The sequence below is a fragment of the Symphalangus syndactylus genome, chromosome 1 (assembly GCF_028878055.3).
Source record: "Symphalangus syndactylus isolate Jambi chromosome 1, NHGRI_mSymSyn1-v2.1_pri, whole genome shotgun sequence".
Lineage (NCBI taxonomy): Eukaryota > Metazoa > Chordata > Mammalia > Primates > Hylobatidae > Symphalangus > Symphalangus syndactylus.
The window spans coordinates 28,750,333-28,771,331 of record NC_072423.2 but is presented as its reverse complement, the minus strand read 5'-3'; the positions used below and the strand labels follow the sequence as shown (position 1 = coordinate 28,771,331).

Sequence of the window (20,999 nt, the reverse complement as noted above, 5' to 3'; positions counted from 1 at the left end):
TAGAAACACAAAAAATTTAAAGGGTGTTTTTAAAAATTAAGGTTTGCTTGAAAGAGATACTATTATCTTTTTTACGTCTAGTAAGGGGTATTGAAATACAGCAGATATGGAGAACAACATCGACTTGAAACAGAAAAATGACCCCTAACATCTTAGAGCTTGGACAAATTCTAGAGTTTACAAAGACTGCCAGACAGGATGTTATGTTAGAAATACATTTAAGCCATGTTAAAATAAGTATTCAAATACAAAATTTTGAAGACAGGAAACTTCATAATATTCATATTAAATTCTCAGGATATTCTGGACCGGAAATCATTGTATAATGCCTAAGATATCGTGGCAAACAAAATTTTACAAGCAAATAAAATGTACTTTAGTTCTCACAACGGTCACCAATCTTTATATACCCTTAGTCCTCTGCCAAGTGCAATTAAAGCCATTTTATGCTTACTGATTTCCTTATGACACACACAAAAGAACCTAAAAGACAACATAAATTCGTCTGATAAAAAGTGAGCCTAAAAGCTCCATCGAGAACACTGCAGGTGGAGCTCCATCTGGAACACTGCGGGAGGAGCTCCATCTGGAACACTGAGGGAGGAGCTCCATCTGGAACACTGCGGGAGGAGCTCCCTCTGGAACACTGCGGGAGGAGCTCCCTCTGGAACACTGCGGGAGGAGCTCCCTCTGGAACACTGCGGGAGGAGCTCCCTCTGGAACACTGCGGGAGGAGCTCCATCTGGAACACTGCGGGAGGAGCTCCCTCTGGAACACTGCGGGAGGAGCTCCATCTGGAACACTGCGGGAGGAGCTCCCTCTGGAACATTGCGGGTGGGGAGTGTTGGCTCCGCTCTACCATTTCCTCTTGTAATTTTGGCTTCTTTGTCATGAGCTTCTTTTTCAAAGCTGGCTTTTAGAGCCCACTGATTGCTATTTACTGATTTTCAGTTTTTAAAAAGTCTATTCCTTTAAAAATGCTCTAAAGTTTGTCAAACCTCAGAGGTTAGATACCTTTTTGAATGTCAGTATTTTTTAGGTTTAACATCTATCAAAATAGAGGAAAAACACCTTTAAAATAAATAGGCCTCATTTAAAATTTTATGCGTCTTTTAAAGGGACCTATATAGTATCCATTGTGTAGACATGACAGTACTGGATAAAAGTGAATATTAGTCCCAGCTACTTGGGAGGCTGAGGTGGGAGGATCCCTTGAGCCCAGGAGTTTGAGGCTGCAGTGAGCCATAATTTGACACTGCACTCCAGCCTGGGCAACAGAGCGAGATCCATCTGTAAAACAAGACAAACTGAATACGGAATGAACAAAATAAAACCTATTGTACATCCCTGCTACCAGAAACACATATATTTCATTGTCATCTGGACCTACAAAGCTTGAAATGATTTACAACCTGTAAATTTTGAAAACTGGAAGCTTATGACAAATGAGATCACAGAGAGACATGGAATTACAATGAGAGGGTATCCTATAAAACATCAGGTCCATCATTTGAAGCACGAAAAAAATCAGAGCTTAGAAAATTAACTGGCTGTGCATGGTGGCTCCCAGCACTTTGGGAGGCCAAGGCGGGAGGATCACATGAGGCCAAGAGTTTGAGATCAGCTTGGCCAACATGGCGAAACCCCATCTCTACTAAAAATACAAACAATTAGTCAGGCATGGTGGTGCCCGTCTGTAATCCCAGCTACTTGGGAGGCTGGGGCACTAGAATCGCTTGAACCCGGGAGGCAGAGGTCCTAGTGAGCCAAGATTGCGCCACTGCACTCCAGCCTGGGTGACAGAGTGAGACTCTATCTCAAAAAAAAAAAAAAAAAAAAAAAAAAAGAAAGAAAGAAAGGAAAAGAAAAGAAAATTAGCCGGGCGCGGTGGCTCACGCCTGTAATCCCAGCACTTTGGGAGGCTGAGGCGGGTGGATCACGAGGTCAGGAGATCGAGACCACGGTGAAACCCCGTCTCTACTAAAAATACAAAAAAAATTAGCCGGGCATGGTGGCGGGCGCCTGTAGTCCCAGCTACTCGGAGAGGCTGAGGCAGGAGAATGGCGTGAACCCAGGAGGCGGAGCTTGCAGTGAGCCGAGATTGCGCCACTGCACTCCAGCCTGGGTGACAGAGCAAGACTCCGTCTCAAAAAAAAAAAAAAAAAAAAAAAGAAAAGAAAATTAACTCCTCATCACTGAACTAAAAGTTAAGAAAAGAGTACCCTAACCCAGTTCCTGGCACCACCCACTCCCCCAAACCCTGCTTCCCTTGTGTTTCTCATCTGTTCCATGGGGATAATTCCTGTCCTGCCAACTCCCAAATGAGGAGATTTTAAAACTATAAAGTGCTTTAAAAATGTAAAGAATTGCTATTATTAGCTGAGGTCAGCCAACCCATTCAGTGACTCACCAGAGCTGACATCTCCTGGGCTTGTTTCCCAAAACCAGGCTGCTGTTTATTACAAATCATAGATATTAAAGATGGAAAAAATATCACAACATAGCCCTTTTAGGAGAATAGGAAAATCAATCCTCCTCCCACTCCCACCCCCAAATAAAACAAAATGCTTGGCAGATCCAGGAGTTTCTATAAGGAGCTTGAATATACAGGAAGTCCACAAATTACAAATGATTTTGTGTTCCAAGAGTTCATTTCTTTTTTTTTTTTTTGAGACAGAGTCTCGCTCTTTCACGCAGGCTGGACTGCAGGGGCGCTATCTAGGCTCACTGCAAGCTCCGCCTCCCGGGTTCATGCCATTCTCCTGCCTCAGCCTCTCGAGTAGCTGGGACTACAGGCGCCCGCCGCCGCGCCTGGCTAATTTTTTGTATTTTTAGTAGAGACAGAGTTTCACCGTGTTAGCCAGGATGGTCTCGATCTCCTGACCTCGTGATCCGCCCACCTCGGCCTCCCAAAGTGCTGGGATTACAGGCGTGAGCCACCGCGCTCGGCCCAAGAGTTCATTTCTGGGTGGGTTACCAGATGAAATATAGGACTCAGAGTTATATTTGACATTAACATAAAGAACACATCATTTTTAGTGTCAGTCAGTCCCAAACATTGCATAGGACACACTTACACTAAAAAAAATTATTCATCGTTTATCTGAGATTCAAACTGAACTGTGTCCTGTATTTTTATTTGTTAAATTTGGCAACCCTATCTCTGAGTCATTTGGATCGATTTTCCAACCTTCAGCTGTGAGGTCTCGGAAAGAACCCTCGCCTTGTGAGTCTGGAAACACAACTGCAATTTCTGGTTTTGTCGATTACTAGTTCTGAGACTTCAGGCAAGCTATAATTCCTTTGCTTGCAAAAAGAGACCAGGAAATTAATACACCACGGGACTAAGTGGGTCAATACAACATGTAGAAATACAGTACACTGAGCACAAAATCAGCACCACTTTGTTATACTACCCTACACACATGAAAAGAGTGATTTGGTTTTCAAGTCAGGCCACACAAGCCAATTTTAAAAGTCGGTTTTCCACAAGAAATTCCCTGGCTTTAGCAAGTTCCTATACCATACAAAGCGCCCCTTTCCCACATCTGAGAACGTTTTGAGCCATGTGTGGTGGTCCTGTCCGCTAGGCAACCCTGTATCAGCCCTCCACCCTGTCATCTTTGTCCATAAAGCAGGGCTTGTGACTTTGCACAAATGCTTATTTTTGCTCACATGTACATTCTTTGTTGCCAAAAAATAGTTGATTATTTTACATAAATTAGTGCAAACTAAAAGGCCGATACCAACGATAGGAAGCACTGGCTTCCGAAGCATTTCCAGCATCCCAAACAGCTCCTTAAACCCAATCCTCTGTTGCAATTCCCAAAATTGTGTCTCCAACCTAGACTTCTGAATCACTAATGCTTGACCCCCAACCACACCTAGGTGTCCCAGCAACACAAACTAAACATGATCGAAGCTACGTTCATCTTCTAAAACTACTCCTCGGTCTCAGTGACGCCATCACCTTTAGTCGCTTATGTCAGAAATCTGAAAATTGTTGACAATTCTCTTCTTTTACATCTTCAAATCCAACCCATCACCAAGACCAGGATTCCCCTTGTGAAGTGCGGCTCCTACCTTCCACTTCTCATCCCCACTCCCGTCATCGGGCCCAAACCCCTATCCTCTCCTTCTCATGGACACTGCAGCGCCCAGATTTCCTCTCCTTGCTTCTGGCCTCATTCGCCGCCCCCACTCCCATCCCCCACCAACAACCAACCCATTCCCCATATCGCAGTCTCTGGATTATCAAACAAAACCAGGAATCAAATCACATCACTCTGCTGCTTAAAAATGTTAGTGACTTCCTATCAGGTTCTCTGCAGTTTGGTGCCAGCCTCCCTCATCCCATGGTAGCCCCAGCATCATGTCACACCCAGTATTCTGGCCTCTCACAATTCCTAGAGCACAGCACTAAGCTCTCACCCACCCCAGGGCCTTTGCACATGTGGTTCCCATTGACTGGACCACTCTTCCCCTGACTGGTACCTTCTTATCCTCTAGGTCTCAACTTAAGTATAACGTCCTTCAAGAGACCCCACTCCCTGGGCCATTTTTAAAATTATGGTAAAATGGACAAAGCATAAAATTTACCGTTTTAACTACTTTTATTTTATTTATTTTATTTTTTTGAGACAGAATCTTGCTCTGTTGCCTAGGCTGAAGCGCAGTGGTGCAATCTCCACTCACTGCAACCTCTGCCTCCTTGGTTCAAGCAATTCTCCTGCCTCAGTCTCCCGAGTAGCTGGGATTACAGGCACGCACCACCACACCTGGCTAATTTTTGTATTTTTTAGTAGAGATGGGGTTTCACCATGTTGGCCAGGCTGGTGTCGAGCTCCTGGCCTTAAGCAGTTCGTCCATCTCGGCCTCCCAAAGTGCTGGGATTACAGGCATGAGCCACCGCGTTTGGCCTTTAAAGCCTTCTAAATGATATTAAGTGCGTCCACATGATTCTGCAATTAGCACCACCACCCATCCCTAGAAATTTTTCATCTTCCCAAACTGAAACTCAGGGTCCATTAAAAACTAACTCTCCATTCCCCGCTGGCCCCAGCCCCTGGCAACCACTGCTCAATTTTCTGTCTCCATGAACTTGACTATTCTGGGCACTTCGTATAAGTGGAATCACAAAATATTTGTTTGTCCTTTTGTGTCTCATTTATTTCATTTAGCACAATGTCTTCAAAGTTCATCCATGTAGCATGTATAAAATTTCCTTCCTTTTTTCTTTTTCTTCTTCTTCTTTTTTTTTTTTTTCTGAGGCAGGGTTTCACTCTGCTGTCCATGGTGGAGTGCAGTGGTACAATTTTGGCTCACTGTAACCTCCGCCTCCTGAGTTCAAGCGATTCTTGTGTCACAGCCTCCCGAGTAGCTGGGATTACAGGTGCCCACCACTATACTTGGCTAATTTTTGTATTTTTAGTAGAGACGGGGGTTCGCCGTGTTGGCCAGGCTGGTCTTGAACTTCTGACCTCAAGTTATTCCCCCCAGCCTTGGCCTCCCAAAATGCTGGGATTACAGGCATAAGCCACCATGCTCAGCAAAAATTTCCTTCCTTTGTAAGGCTGAGAAACGTCCTAATCATACGGGTACACCAATTTTGTTTATTCATTCATTTGTCAGTGGATGCCTGGGTTCCTCCTAGGCCATTTTAAAGTAGGTCTTCATTATTCTCTTAGAAATGTCTTATTTTTCTTTAAGGCCTTTATCACAGATTATAATTCTAATATCAAGTTGTTTCGTATCTCTTTTGTTCAATATTTTGTTCAGTCTCTATCTCTCATCGCACTCTCAACAACCCTGTAAGCTCCCTGAGGGGAAGGGCATGTCTGCTTTGCTCCTCACTGTTGTTTACTGCCAGTACCTGGCAATGTAGTGGGTATTTAATAAGTAATTGTTGAATCACTGAATGAAAGAAAATCACTAGGCCACCAGAAGGCCCCTTGTCTTTAGAGTCACTGTGGACCATGTAATCAACTGTGAAGGTGAGCAAATGCATACTTACATCCACACGCACATATTTGTAGCTCTCTCTGCACAAAACATTCCTTTTATAACATGTCAGTCTATTTGCAACTAGCACACATTTCCATGGCCTGTGCTTTTTTTGAAGAATGTGTCACGTGCAAAAGTAGCTAGTGTGTTTGGCAATATAAAGAAATTAAGTATTGACAAATAATACAATATGGATGATATTTTTTATTAATTTTTTTGTTTTTTTACAATTAAAAAAAATTGAGACAGGGTCTCGCTATGTTGCCCAGGCTGGTCTCGAACTCCTGAGTTCAAGTAATCTGCCCACCTCGGCCTCCCAAAGTGCTGGGATTACAGGTGTGAGCCACCACACCTGACCGTAATGTACATGAAAAACATTATGCTAAGTGTAAAAAGATGATCACAAAAGACCACATATCATACGATTCCGTTTATATAAAATGTCCAGAATCGGCAAACCCATAGAAGCAGAAGATAGATGAGAGGCTGCCAGGGGCTGCAGGGACAAGGCGATAAACCAGGCACAGCTAAAAGGTACAGGATTTCTGTTAGGGAGTGATGAAAAGGTTCTAACATAGATTGTGGCAACGGTTGCACAGCTATGTAAATATACTAAGAACCATTGAATTGTATATTTTAAAAGGCTGAATTGTATGGTACACGAATTAGATCTCAATATAGTTGTTTAAAACAAAAAATCCATGTGTATGGAGATGGGGAGTGGCTGGAAAGAGCTTAACCTCCCAATTAGGCAAAAGACAAACAGGATAGGGAGGGGGACTAGGGGCTTGTGAGTGGCAATAGCTGCAACAGCAGCCCTGGCAGGACAGCCTGTGGGTTACAGACTGCCCTCCTGTCAATGAAGGCAAGTCCTCTGCTTCCTGAAAACCGTGTCTCTTTTCTAACAATGCTCTTTCCCCCGAACTAGGAAGACAGGGCTGATAGTAAACACAAAGTTCTCTGAACCAAAGCCTTATATGTATGTTTCTGAGGAGCCTCTTTATAACCTAGTTGCAAGCGATCTGAACACAGCCCAGCAAATTTCCAGTGTTTGAAACTCAGATTTCCTTTTGCCACCCAGGTTCTGCCGAGAAAGTTATCTTTGGCTCCTCTCTCTCTCACACCCCACATCCCATCTGTCCAGAAGTCCTGTTGGCATTTCGATATATCAAAATAAAAGTTGCATGTATGCCTGTGTCCGATCCCATTCTCTCTGTGTCCTTTCTCTTCTGTCTTTCTCAAGAATCTGACATCTCAGCCCCACAGCTACCATCCTGGTGGATGCTACCACCCTGGGAAAAGCTTCCACCTTCACTTGCCTGGCTTTGCCTCCTGCTTGAACTCCCGGATTGGGAGCCTTCTGCCTGGGCTGGTCTTCACACAGATCACACCACTCCAAGGAGCAATGTCCTGCAATGAGCCGCCATCTTCCAAGAAATCAAAGCCAAAGTCCTTACACAGCCTGGCAAGCCCTGCAAGACCTGGCTCCCTTCCTTTCTGCCCTTACCTCCTTCTTTTCCTTCCCTTCCCCACTCACTCATTGGAGGAACAGCTAGGTAAGCCAAGTACTCTTACCTTAGGGCCTCTGCAGCGAGTTATCTGTCCGCTCTGTCTGGGCCACTCTTTCCCCAGAACTTCCTGTGCCACCCTCTCTCCTGTGTGTTTGCTCAAATATGACCTTCTCAAGGAGGTTCCATTGGCCACTCTATTTACAATGGCAACTTGCACCCTTGCCCTCCCATTCTCTTGGTCCCAGTGACCTCAAAGATTCAGGGCGCATTAGCTGCTACTTACATCACCATTCACAGCCTAAGGTTCTCAAATTGACTTTTAAGAATTTTCTTGTTCTACACAAGGGGAGAAAGCCTAAGACTGATGACAAAAGTCTAAACGCTCTTAATGCAGTTGAACTACACAAATAAAGTATCAGATCGCCAAGAGATTAACCGTGTTAACCCCGATATTCTTTTTGTGACTGTGGTTGTCATTAAATAGAAAAGTGGGTGGACACCTAGGGATAGTAGTATTTTTGGTTGGCTTCAAGCTTTGATGAGTTTTTGTGTGTTTTGTTTTGTTTTACTTTAAAAACCTGCTTTTTAAACATGTAAATCCTTATTTGGCTAATTTTCAGGGCACAGTATGAGTATAAACTCATATGAGAGTCTATTGTTCTCTAGAAACTACAGATTAAGGTGTCTTTAACAGACTGACGTCTAATTATTACATAAAGGCGTCTGGCTTTTATACCAAGACACCTATAAGCACATTATTATAGAGGTGGAACATTTGGTAACTCTGCCGTGCTACAGTCTGTAACTGATCTTTTGCCTTGCCATGGATTCTACCCTAAGGGGAAAAACAACCTGACATTAAAAAAAAAAAAAAAGTCAATTATATGGAATATCATCTCTGGAAGGTGGCTGTGATTAGCAGAGATGGCCAGATAGTAGGGCTACAACCCCGGGGCTTTTACACCCACCCTGACACAGAGGAAAGAGTCACCCATAGCACAGACCAGTTGGATGATAGAATGGCATATGACGGTCATGGTGGTGCATGCCTGTAATCCCAGCTACTTGGGAGGCTGAGGCAGGAGAATCACTTGAACCTGGGAGGTGGAGGTTGAGGTTGCAGTGAGCTGAGATTGCACCACTGCACTCCAGCCTGGGCGACAGAACGAAACTCCGTCTCAGAAAAGAAAGAAAGAAAGAAAGAAAAATGGCATATGACCGCCAGCTCAGTGAGAGCAGCTGCAGGTGAAAAGGAGAGGCACGTGCTGCCTTCAGGTGTCTTCAACACCACCCTCCTCCCACATTCCCTGCATTCTTATTTCCATGCTACTCTGGAGGAAAGCATGGTAATAAACACTATAATACGTGGCCCTGCCCATCTTATTTATGAAGGATACATTTTACCAAACTGAATAAGGGGGGCTCAAAAACTGACATGAACAAACAGATATGTGTACGCTCAGGTCTATGGCAGCATTAGTCACAATAGCCAGAGGTGGGCCAGGCGCGGTGACTCACACCTGTCATTTCAACACTAGGAGGCCAAGGCAGGAGGCTAGCTTGAGCTCTGGAGTTCAGCCTGGGCAACATATCGAGACACACACACACAAACACATTTTTTTTTTCTTTTATTAGCTGTGTGTGGTGGTGAGTGCCTGTAGTCCCAGACATTTGGGAGGCTGAGGTGGGAGGATGGCTTGAGCCCAGGAGTTCAAAGCTGCAGTAAGCTATGATCACATCACTGCACTCCAGCCTGGGCAACAGAGTGAGACCTTGTCTTAAAAAATTTTTTTTAATTGAAAAAATTACAATAGCCAGAGGTGAAAACTACCCAAATATCCATCACAGATGAATGGGTAAACAAAATGTGGTATGTGCATACAATGGGATATTATTCAGCCCTAAAAAGGAAGGAAATTCTGACTCATGCTACAACATAGATGAACCTTAAGGACATTACACTAGTGAAATAAGCTAGTCATAAAAGGGCAAATATTGCATGATTCCACTTAACCTGAGGTACTGTAGAATAGTCCAATTCATGGAGAAAGCAGAATGGAGGTTACAGGGACCAGGAAATAGGAAGAAAGGGGTAGTTACTCTTTCATGGGCACAGTTTCTGTTTGAGATGATGAAAAGTTCTGAAGGTGGATGGTGGTGATGGTTGCACAACAATGTGAATGTACCTAATGCCACTGAACTGTGCACTTAAAAAGGATCAAGATGGTAAATGTTATGTATATTTTACATTTAAAAAAAAAGTCAGGCGCAGTAGCTCACACATGTAATCCCAACGCTTTGGGAGGCTAAGGTGGGCAGATCACTTGAGGTCAGGAGTTCAAGATCAGCCTGGCCAACATGGTGAAACCCCGTCTCTACTAAAAATACAAAAATTAGCCAAGCCTGGTGGCCATGCCTGTAATCCCAGCTACTCAGGAGGCTGAGGCAGGAGAATCACTTGAACCCAGGAGGCAGAGGTTGCAGAGAGCTGAGATCGCACCACTGCATTCCAGCCTGGATGACAGAGTGAGATCCCATCTCAAAAAATAAAAAAATAAAAAAACTCCCATGAAATAAACTTCTACACCAAGAAGACAAGATCAGGAGGAACCTCTCCTCCTCTCAAAGTTGTACTGGTACAAATCAGAGCACAGATTTTCTTTTCATTCTTACAATCTTTATAGTCTGATGAACTTCATACACTTAGAGTCCTTATTGTAACAAAAGTTCTGGAGGTTGCTGGGTGCAGTGGCACATGCCTGTATTCCCAACTACTCGAGAGACTAAGGCGAGAATCACTTGAGCTTAGGAGTTCGAGACCAGCCTGGGTAATATCTTGAGACTCTGCCTCTAAATTAAAAAAACAAACAACAACAACAACAAAAACTGGAGATTGATACAGCAGCTACTAGTGCCTGACTTAGAGGACTCACATTTTAATTTTTCAGTATAAAGATAGGGGCATTATTTCCCAGCATGAAATGTACAAAACCTACCCATCTCCCCAAGTGAGTGCATATTTAAACCACCCAAGCCAAAGGGTTACCTATGTTGTTGTTTTTTTGTTTGATTTTGAGACGGAGTCTTGCTCTGTCACCAGGCTGGAGTGCAGTGGTGCAATCTCAGCTCACTGCAACCTCTGCCTCCCGGATTCAAGCGATTCTCCTGCCTTAGCCTCTGGAGTAGCTGAGACTACAGGCGTGTGCCACCAGGGTTTCACCATGTTGGCCAGGATGGTCTCGATCTCTTGACCTCATGATCTGCCTGCCTTGTCCTCCCAAAGTGCTGGGATTACAGGTGTTAGCTATGTTCTTATAGAAAATGTTAAGTGTTCCTTCTGGATCTACAGCTCATGCACAGAAATCTCATAGGATCATGTCAGTAACTCACTAAGTTCCAGGAAGAGAAAATAAGGATGGGTACACGAATCACACCACACTCTATAAAATAAATAATGCATCCAATCCATGGAAGCTTCTCTAAACAGCAAGAATATACATTCTCATACTAAGTGAAGGACAGTATTTGGTGCCTGAGGGTTTCCAAAGAGGATTTTCTAGTGCAACTCAATTTCAATAAAGGTTAGAAACCTGTTTTCAAAAGCCACCTGCACTAAATCAAACAAACCGCAACTCCAGTAGAACAAAAGCCACTCAGCAGCAAAGTAACAAAGCCATAAATGACAGCCCTGTCAATAAAGATCAAGCTACTAGCCAAAGGTCAGGCTCCACAGTACTCATTGCAGAAGTGCCAGGCTTCTCAATCACGCTGCGGGGGATGGTGGCCTTCGCCACTGAAAGGCTGCCCAGGAACACAGGCGACCCTCCCCTCCAGGAGTCACTGTCAGACTGAGAGCTGGTTTCCCACTCCATCCCCACCACAGCTTCCAGGCCCATTTGTCACCTATTAAATGCAAATATACTAGATTGAAAGACTGATAAAGAACACAGATCTTTAGAGTGGAAGTGGCCTGGGCTGTCCCCCAGGACCTAAGGAAACCATCCCTCCATGCAAAGAGGGACAAGGTCCCAAGCAGGAAGAGAACAAACACCCGATCTGCTTTCTTTCTTTCTTTCTTTCTTTTTGAGATGGAGTCTCGCTCCATTGCCCAGGCTGGAGTACAATGGCAAGGTCTCAGCTCACTACAACCTCTGCCTCCCAGGCTCAAGCAATTCTCCTGCCTCAGCCTCCTGAGTAGCTGGGACTATGGGCGCATGCCACCACACCTGGCTAATTTTTGTATTTTTAATAGAGATGAGGTTTCACTATGTTGGCAGGCTGGTCTCGAACTCCTGACCTTGTGATCCACCCACCTCGGTTTCCCAAAGTGTTGGGATTACAGGCGTGAGCCACCGCGCCAGGCCTCTGATTTGCTTTCTCACCAAAGAAGAAACCCAACTCAGGCCCTGTGTGAACCCCACAGACTTCCATGAAGCAGAGAGGTAATTCCGCCAGCATAGTCTAAAGATGAATGAATGAAAGGAGCCATACCAAGGTTCTCTGTCATTAGCAACGCCTACCCAGGATCCACAACTAAGAAAACCACACAGGGAGCAATGAGCCTTTCAAGAAGCCACAGGGTTCAGAAACTGTTGAGTTTTAAACAGGTAGTAATTAAAAAACAAAACAAAACAGAAAAACCAGGAGTGTGGGTCAGACATGGTGGTTCACATCTATAATCCCAGCATATTGGAAGACCCAGGCAGGAGAGCTACTTGAGCCTAAGAGTTCAAAAGAAGCCTGGGCAACATGGTGAGACCCTGTCTCGACAAAAAAAAAAAAAAAAAGAAAAAAAAATAGCTGTGTACCATGGCACACCTGCGGTCCCAGCCACTTGAGAGGCTGAGGTGAGAGAATCACCTGAGCCCAAGAGGTCAAGGTTGCAGTGAGCTATGTTCGTGCCTCTCCCCTCCAGCCTGGGCGACAGAGCAAGACCCTGTCTAAAATAAATAAATAAATAAAATTAAAAATAGAAAAACAGCAGCGTGGAGGATGAGGGAGAGAAGAGACCAACTGATGTGAGGGGTAAAGGGGGATCAGGATCATTCCACGGGCTTCTACTGTGCAGGAAGAGGTAGCACCCAGGTGAGACAGCAACCAGGCCCCCTCACAAGTTCTCCTGCAAGGTTAAGAGGCAAATGAGCACCCTAGTCCTCTGAGCCACCAGGGCTTAAGAACAACAGTGTAGATCGGAGATTTAGAACCTTGCCCCTGCTCTGGGGAACTCTGTCTTTCCAATGCCTGGTGCAAATGGGCACTGATGTTTGCTAAATAAATACTAACTTGTAGAATGATTCCTGTTTCCTACATAGCCCAGGAGAAAGGCAATGGCTGGGTGAGTGATATTTACAACGTCATAGCAACAACACAACAATGTATTAATGACTACCTTTTACTGAGCTGTGTGCTAAGTCCTCTACCTAAGCTATCTCATTTGGAACTCATCACACAGCCTTATGAGGCCATACTATTATTATCCCATTTACAGATGAGGAAACTGAAGCCTAGAGAGGCAAAGTAACTTGCCTTAGGTTATGCACCTAGGAAGCTATGAGGCCTGCGTTCCAACCCAGTTCAAAAGACTCCAAGGCTGGCAACCTCTGTTTTACTGCTGCCTCTGGACTGCTTGCAGGGACCAGTTATGAAACATATTTCTCATTGTGGAAGGGTTGGGCAACAATTTATTTAAAAGTGCGATGCATTTATAAGTATCAAGGAAAGTACTAATATGGCCTTAAAGATTCAGATGATAAAAAGTTATCTGTTTTTTAAGAAAATGAGGCCGGGTGCGGTGGCTCACGCCTATAATCCCAGCACTTTGGGAGGCCACTTTGGTGGATTGCTTGAGGCCAGGAGTTTGAGACCAGCCTGGCCAACATAGTGAAACCCGTCTCTACTAAAAATACAAAAATTAGCTGAGCACGGTGGCACATGCCTGTGATCTCAGTTACTCGGGAGGCTGAGACACGAGAATCGCTTGAACCAGAGAAGAGGAGGTTGCAGTGAGATCACACCACTGCACTCCAGTCTGGGCGACAGAGCAAGACTCTGTCTCAAAAAGAAAAAAAAAAAGAAAATGAGAAACAAGACTAATATATACATATACACACGTATATATACATGCTCCTATCTATATACATACATGCACGTATATATGCTTTCATAATCTTCCTCCACAATACCAGGTCTTCAGTGACAGAGGACCTCAAAAGATCTTAGATTAGGCATTACTTTTAGCTGGGCACGGGAATGGGGATTCAGGAGTAACTTGGTTAACAGAATGAAAAAGATAACTTATCTTCTTTTTATGGTATTAACACTCTTCTGGCAGCAAATTAATTTTTATTTAATAAGTAACAAAAAACCTACAGGCATGAATACAATTAATCTAACTGAATGTCAACAGACCTGAAAACTCACAAGATACCTAAAGACACCACTAAGAAAAACTTTCCAGGAGACTAAACTAGAACCAAGTGTAGAAATAAACTCTAAAATTAAGTGCTTAAGCAATCTAAAAGGCATCTCTTTTTAGAGAGATTTGGGACATAAATTGTTCTGGGGCCAGGCACAGTGGCTCACACCTGTAATCCCAGCACTTTGGGAGGCCAAGGCAGGAGGATTGCTTGAGGCCAGGAGTTTTAGATCAGCCTGGGCAACATAACAAGGCCCTGTCTCTATTTATTTTACGTATAAAAAATTTTAGAAAACAACTTGTTCTGGTACCTAAAAAGCAAGTTCCTCTGCATTCATGAGTGCATCGGTTTCTTTTTCCGTGACCAACACTAAGGAGCAAAGGTAACTAGGAAAAATCTCTCTGGAGTTGTAAGAATTACCTGCATTCTGTGAATGCTGCTTATAAAAAACTAAAATGGAATTTTAATTCGTAAGGCAATAAAATCTTAAAAATATACCAGATACCTGCAATAATAGTATTTTTAGATATCATTCTAATAAAGAAAGTAAGAAACCAACATTCAAACACTGACTATATATAAAGAACATTCATATGTTCTCTGATTTAATTCTTTCAACAATCCAAAGAGATTGATATCTTCTCCCCTCAACAGAGCAGCAAACAGAGGTTCAGAAAACTGAAGAATTCATTTAAGGTTATACAATTAACAAGTAAAAGAACTGAATTCTGTGGGCATCTAAATTCGTATATTTTCCACTACTCCTTGCTTCAAAAGGAAGGAAAAGAAAGAGGAAAGAGGAATGGACGGAAGGAAAGGAAAGGAACATTCTACAGCCAGATTTGGTAGTGACTCCATTAGCACTAAGATCCCCTAGACTGAAAACCAGATTAAACATAAAGTCAGTCCTGAACTTGCCTTACCACTGAAGACTTCTTTTTGCTAAGCCATTTGCTTTACCACATTATTATTTTTAAACTTCTATTGAACAAAAAACAAAACCTCTCCCAGTTCTATCACTAGGATGTAATAACATATGCACACAGGTGTGTGTGTTCCTTAAAATCCATAAGGAAAACTTCAAAGGAGCCAGAGCTGACCTCACACAGGTGGCATCTGTGTTGGACAGTAATAACAAAAACAGTCTTGCTCGGCCCTTAATAACCCACACAAAGAATCACAAAAAGTTACTAAAACACAGCCACTGGAAAATGACGAATGAACAAAGTGGTTAATGTTCTTTCCCAAAATTATAGCAAGGAAAGCTCCACTACATAATGAAAATCATTAAGAGAATTCAGAGTAGTTAACTGCAGGCAGGTGTGACTTCTCCCCCAGAAAGTAATCAGCTAATAAGCATTAATCATCTTGTGCACGGTCTGTGCATTTATAATAGGGTTTAATAAAGCCTTCAACAATAGGCCCAGAATTAATGAATGGCATCTTAGGTCTAACACAAAAGTATTCCTTAGCCGATGAAAATTAGCGCTTCTACTTCACATTTGCTGTTGTGTCCCCCATTTATACGGGCTCGTATTCACTATCCCTGGAGGCTTTATCACGCGTGGTTTTTTTTTTAGCTGTTGTTCCTGAAAGCAGTTAACCTTCATCGATAACCTACCGTGTGCCGGGTGATCTCCAAACATCCCACTCGTTTTTTCTTTTTTTAATTTCCCATGGGTAGTGGCAAAATTTTGAAGGCAATGCAACCAGGAAGATGGGAGCGAATATTTTCTCACGCCAACAGGGAGTCCAGTTTCCGGGAGAGGAACCCGGCGGCGTCGGGAGCTACCCAGGAAGGGCTTGCAGTCCCCCAAGGGCAGCGCGTGCAGGCCAAGGGGGTCGGGTAGGGTTGAGTGGGGACTCACCAGGCAGAAACGCGGCCCAAGTCCCCCTTACTTTTGCGTGTCAATCCCTCTTCCCCATTTTGCATCCTTACTGCAACCCAGTCTCCCCCGTACAACTGTCACGGATCTGCGCTCCGAGCACCGCCCCCCCTCCCCCCTCCGCCACCAACCCCGGGCAGGGACCACAGGCACACGCCTCCCTCGGAAAAGTTGGGCGGACACTTCAGAACTTTTCTTTCACTTTGGGGAGAAGGAGGGAGTTGGAGAAGTGGGGGTGAGAGGTGTTGCCCTGCCACAGGAGCTGGGGAGGAGAGCGATCTCACCCGCTCCATCCCTCCCGACAGGTGGGCCGCGGTCAGATACGTTTGGCCCGCAAGTCCTTTTCGGACACGTTGGCATCTGCTCCCAAAGAGCGCCCCAGCAGAACCCGGTCACTGGGGTCTTCCAGAGGGGCGGTAGCCACCGCACAGGAGCCAGCGGCATCCCTCAAGGAGCCGCAAGCCCTACCTGGCTTAACCCCCGGACATGTGTGTCGCTACCGATCGAAGAACCCAAACACCCTGAGAGTTCCCTCCTTTAGGCAGGTGAAAACCCCACGGAACTCTTCGCAGCGCTGCCTGCCCAGCTGGCCGTGTCTCGCCGTCCCCGAGGCCTCGAGGGCTCCCAGCACCTCCACCCAAATCCCACCTGTGCGGGCTCCGGAGTCCGAGGGCGCGGACAGCTGCTGCCGCCGCATCCCGCATCTCCAAAGTGCGGCGGGAGCGGCCAGGGAACCTGCAGGACACCGCCGGGCCAGCGGGCTTGGGAAGGTCTGGGGGCCCCCGGCGCCGCACCCCTGCTTACCTGGCGTTAGCTGGGCCCCGGCTGGGGCATCCGCCTGGTGCGCTTCGCTCGGAGCGCTCGCTGCGCACCTGGCAGCTGCCACCGCCCTCCCAGCCCCAGCCCTGGCCGCCGCGCTAGCGCTGCATGGCGCACGGGGGCTGGCCGGGGGCTCGGGGAAGCGTGTCTAGTTGGCGGCGGCACCTCCGGCTCTGGCGGCTCGCTAGTGGCTCCTCCGCCTTTCCCCGCCCCGCGTCCGTGCACCCTTCCTCTGCAGCCGCCCTTTTCCCTCCGCTCCGCCGGACCGGCCAAACTGGTTTCTCTGCTCGAGGAGGTGCCTCTCGTTTCCCTCCAGCGGCCGCTGCCGCGGAGCCCGGCTGGGGCTGGGGCTGGAGGCGGGCTCGGCCTTCTCCCCTCCCTCTTTCCCTCCCTAGGGCGGAGAGGGGCTGGACTGCAAGCCCCGGGGCGGCCCGAGGCGGCCCAGGTCCAGCTCCTGCCCCACGCCCTCCGTGCGTCCTGGAGTCAGATGGGCACCCCTGTCAGTCTTCCAAGCCCAGCCTGCGACCCCCTTGCCTCTCCCAGCCTGAGACCTGGCTGCTGCAGCCGCTCTTAGCTCCCCGGGGGCCGCACTCGACACCCCACCTCTCCAACCCAGCGTCACTTTCCCGCCGCCCTTGGCTGGCTTGGCCGTCACCCCGGGTCGAGGACTGAGCCAGCCTGGAAAGCTGGCGGGGCCGCGGCACGCCCGGGACCTGAGCTCCCTCGGTAAGGGGAGCTGTGTCCTCTTGATGCCAAGTCACGTTTGGGGACCGGTCACCGAATGCGCGTCAAGGTTCGCCGCGTGGAGGGTGAAGAAAGAGGCTGCGCCTCAAGACTTCCAGAAACGTATCCTGTGATTGCAGCCAGCAGGCTTTCTGCCGAGTCCAAACGCTCTCAAGTTTTTTGCGTTTGGAGTCAAAAGCAGTTAAGGTGCGGCCCGTGAACCACGCGGTGTAGGTGGAAATTTTGGACTCAGCGCCTCGTTGCTGGCTGGTGTCTGAGCGGGTGAATCGTGCCTCCCTGGCAGTATAGACATTACCCTCCTTCTTGAGTAGACTTTTGCCGCTCCCCGACTATGGACCGAGTCGTTGGGATAAGAATGGAGGAAAATCAAAGATCAGATTTTGCTTAAAATGCAGTAGGGGAGCCAGGACTCCTACAGGGTTCCCAGTCACCTAGAGGCTCACATCTATGCCCAAGAGTCCAGACTCCCAACTGGGTCATCACAGAGGCTTCCTACAGGACGCCGTGCTTGATGGGACTCGAAGATCCACAACTTTAGGGATCAGAGTTGTGTGGAGAGGGTATTCAACGAACGGGTGGTCGACTGGTTGGATCTTGTTTGATACCAACCCCGAGGCTGCTCTAGGCTTCTTTTTCATGAGTCAAACTTGATCTCTGACTAGGAGCTGGTCAGTCACTCAATCTCTCCAGGCCTCAGTTTCCTCATTTGTAAAATGAGATTGGACCAGATGGTCTCTTCCAGCACTTATATTCTGAAGCTAACGACAGAACAAAGGTACTGATGCAAGAGAACATAGGGCCTGTTGGTGACATTGGTTGATCTAAGACGTTTAGACTTGTTTTTGGTAGCACCTGCAAACCATTGACAATTTAGGACCGAGCATGAACATGATCAAGGTTGTGTTTTAGGGAAAATAATAGGGAGATAGTCTAGAGAGGATAAAACTGAAGATGGGAGAATCACTTGGGAGGCTGGGACAGCAACATACGGAGGAGTTGCCAGGGGAAGTAAAAAGGGGGAAATTCAAGGGACACCACAGAAGAGAGATAGGGCACGAAGTGGCCACAATCTGCAACTGACTGGGAGATGGGAGCAATGGAAGGTGAGCCAGGTTCTCAAGACTGGGTTATGGCATGCAAGGAACAGCAGACTCCAAAGGAGGGAAGCCACTTAGGAAGACTCTGCCCCTGTCTGGATAAATGCCAGCAAACCTAGGAATCAAGAGGGGATTCCAGATTAAAGGGGGCACCCCCTCCTTGCAGATCCACTACCAAGTGCTCAACCTGTCCAAGAAAATGTTACATAGAAGAGACTACACAAGGACGCATCCAATCCACACCTGTACCTAGATCTGATCAATACCATTCTGATGTCTGTGTTTATTTACTTGTTTATTTATTTATAGAGACAGAGTTTCACTATGTTGCCCAGGCTGGTCTCGAACTCCCCAGTTCAAGTGGTCCACCTGCCTCAGCCACCCAAGGTGCTGGGATTACAGGCATGAGCCACCACCTGTATTAAAAATACAAAAATTAGCTAAGCATGGTGGCGGACACCTGTGGTCCCAGCTACTCAGGAGGCTGAAGCAGGAGAATCGATTGAACCTGGGAGACTGAGGTGGCAGGCAGTGAGCCGAGACTGTGCCGCTGCACTTCAGCCTGGGCAACAGAGCGAGGCTCTGTCTCAAAATAAAATAATATTCTTTCATTCAACAAATATTTGAGTGTGAGTGCCTACTATGTGTCAGGCAGTTTTCTAGTTGCTTGGGTACATCAATGAGCCAATCAAGTATCTTTTTTTTTTTTTAGACAGAGTCTCGCTCTGTCGCCCAGGCTGGAGTGCAGTGGCGTGATCTCGGCTCACTGCAACCTCCGCCTCCTGGGTTCAAGCAATACTCCTGCCGCAGCCTCCCGAGTAGCTGGGGTTACAGGCACAGCCACCAGGCCAGGCTAATTTTTGTATTTTTAGTAGAGACGGGTTTCACCATGTTTGTCAGGCTGGTCGTGAACTCGTGACCTCGTGATCCACCCACCTCAGCCTCCCAAAGTGCTGGGATTACAGGCATGAGCCACTGCACCCGGCGAGTATCTTAAAAGGTGGCAAATGCTTTGAAAAAATAGAACAGGCTGGACTAGGGGAAGGCCCCTGAAGGAGCTGCCTTTTGGAGTGCTGTAAAATTTGTATTTCTTGATCTGAATGGTAATTATATGAGTAGACACATATGCAAGAATTCATTGACCTGTATGCTTAAGATTTATACATTAAAAAATAATAGACCAGGCACGGTGGCTCACACCTGCTATCTCAGCACTTTGGGAGGTCAAGGCAGGTGGATCACGAGGTCAGGAGTTCAAGATCAGCCTAGCCAAGATGGTGAAACCCTGTCTCTACTAAAAATACAAAAAATTAGCCAGGTGTGATGGTGGGCACCTGTAATCCCAGCTATTCAGGAGGCTGAGGCAGATAATTGCTTGAACCCCGGAGGCAGAGGTTGCAGTGAGCTGAGATCGCCCCACTGCACTCCAGCCTTGGCGACAGTGTGAATAATACTACTACTAATAATAATAATTGAGCAGGACTAAGAGATTAGGAGTGGGAGGATGAGTCACAATTTTAAATAATGTGGTCGGGGTAGGCTTCTTGAAAAGTTGCATTTGAGAAAAAGACTTGCAAGAAGGTAGTGTTTCATCTTTGATGAGCCAAATCCTTTGAAAACCCATCTTGCATGGAACCCACCAGATGGAGGCATGTTAAAACCTTATCCTAGGTGCAGTGCCTCACGCCTATAATCCCAGCACTTTGCGAGGCTGAGGCCAGTGGATTGCTTGAGCCTAGGAGTTTGAGACCAGCCTGGGAAACATGGTGAAATCCCATCTCTATGAAAAATACAAAATAAAATTATTTGGGCATGGTGGCCCGCACCTGTAGTCTCAGCTATGCAGGAGGCTAGGGTGGGAGGATCCTTTGAGCACAGGAAGTGAAGGCTGCAGTGAGCTGTGATTGCACCACTGCACTCAAGCCTGGGTGACAGGGCAAGACACTGTCTCCAAAACAAAAAAACAAAATAAAACAAACAAACAAAACAAAACAAAAAAACCAAAACCAAAACAAAACATCCACACCCACACAACTCCACAACCTTATCCTAGAACATTTCCCCTATGTAAGTCTTCCTCATCTTAGGAAGGAGGTTCTCAGAGTGCATCAGCTGGTGTTGCTGATGAAGGAATTAGCTCACCTGGAAACTGACCTTGTCCTTTCTGAAAGAACCATGCCAAATGTTGGAGTGCCTTGTCAGGGCAATCATTGGAAGTGTCTCACATGCAACAATTTTAAAATGCATCTTACATGAGTCACTGAGAGATGACTTCTTTGTCCTGGCAGAGCCCTGATTCCACCAGCCTTGGCGGCCCTTTCTCAGCATTCTCAGATGGGATTGAATAAACCCTCTGGTTTTATTTAGAAGTCACTCTCATTTAGTAACCAACAAGCTGCTGGGGGAAAGCATGAAATGTAACAGAAATAGCCATTTCTTTTTATGTTTTATTTTTTATTATTTTTTTGAGACAGGGTCTCACTCTGGCACCCAGGCCAGAATGCAGTGGTGACCATTGCTCAC

At 46.2% G+C, this 20,999-nt stretch overlaps 1 protein-coding gene across 4 annotated transcripts in view; it reads right to left on the bottom strand.

Annotated features, from left to right (window-relative positions):
- ATP8B1 (ATPase phospholipid transporting 8B1) overlaps positions 1-17,008 on the bottom strand; it is a 147,420-nt gene extending 130,412 nt beyond the window's left edge. Inside the window, exon 1 of one of the 4 annotated variants that reach the window (XM_063639372.1) lies at positions 16,621-17,008. The gene's annotated coding sequence lies outside the window, so the exon portion shown is untranslated. The remainder of the gene's footprint in view (positions 1-16,620) is intronic. The other 3 variants (XM_055297963.2, XM_063639378.1, XM_055297954.2) reach the window with 3 other exon arrangements.
- Positions 17,009-20,999: the final 3,991 nt, after the last annotated feature.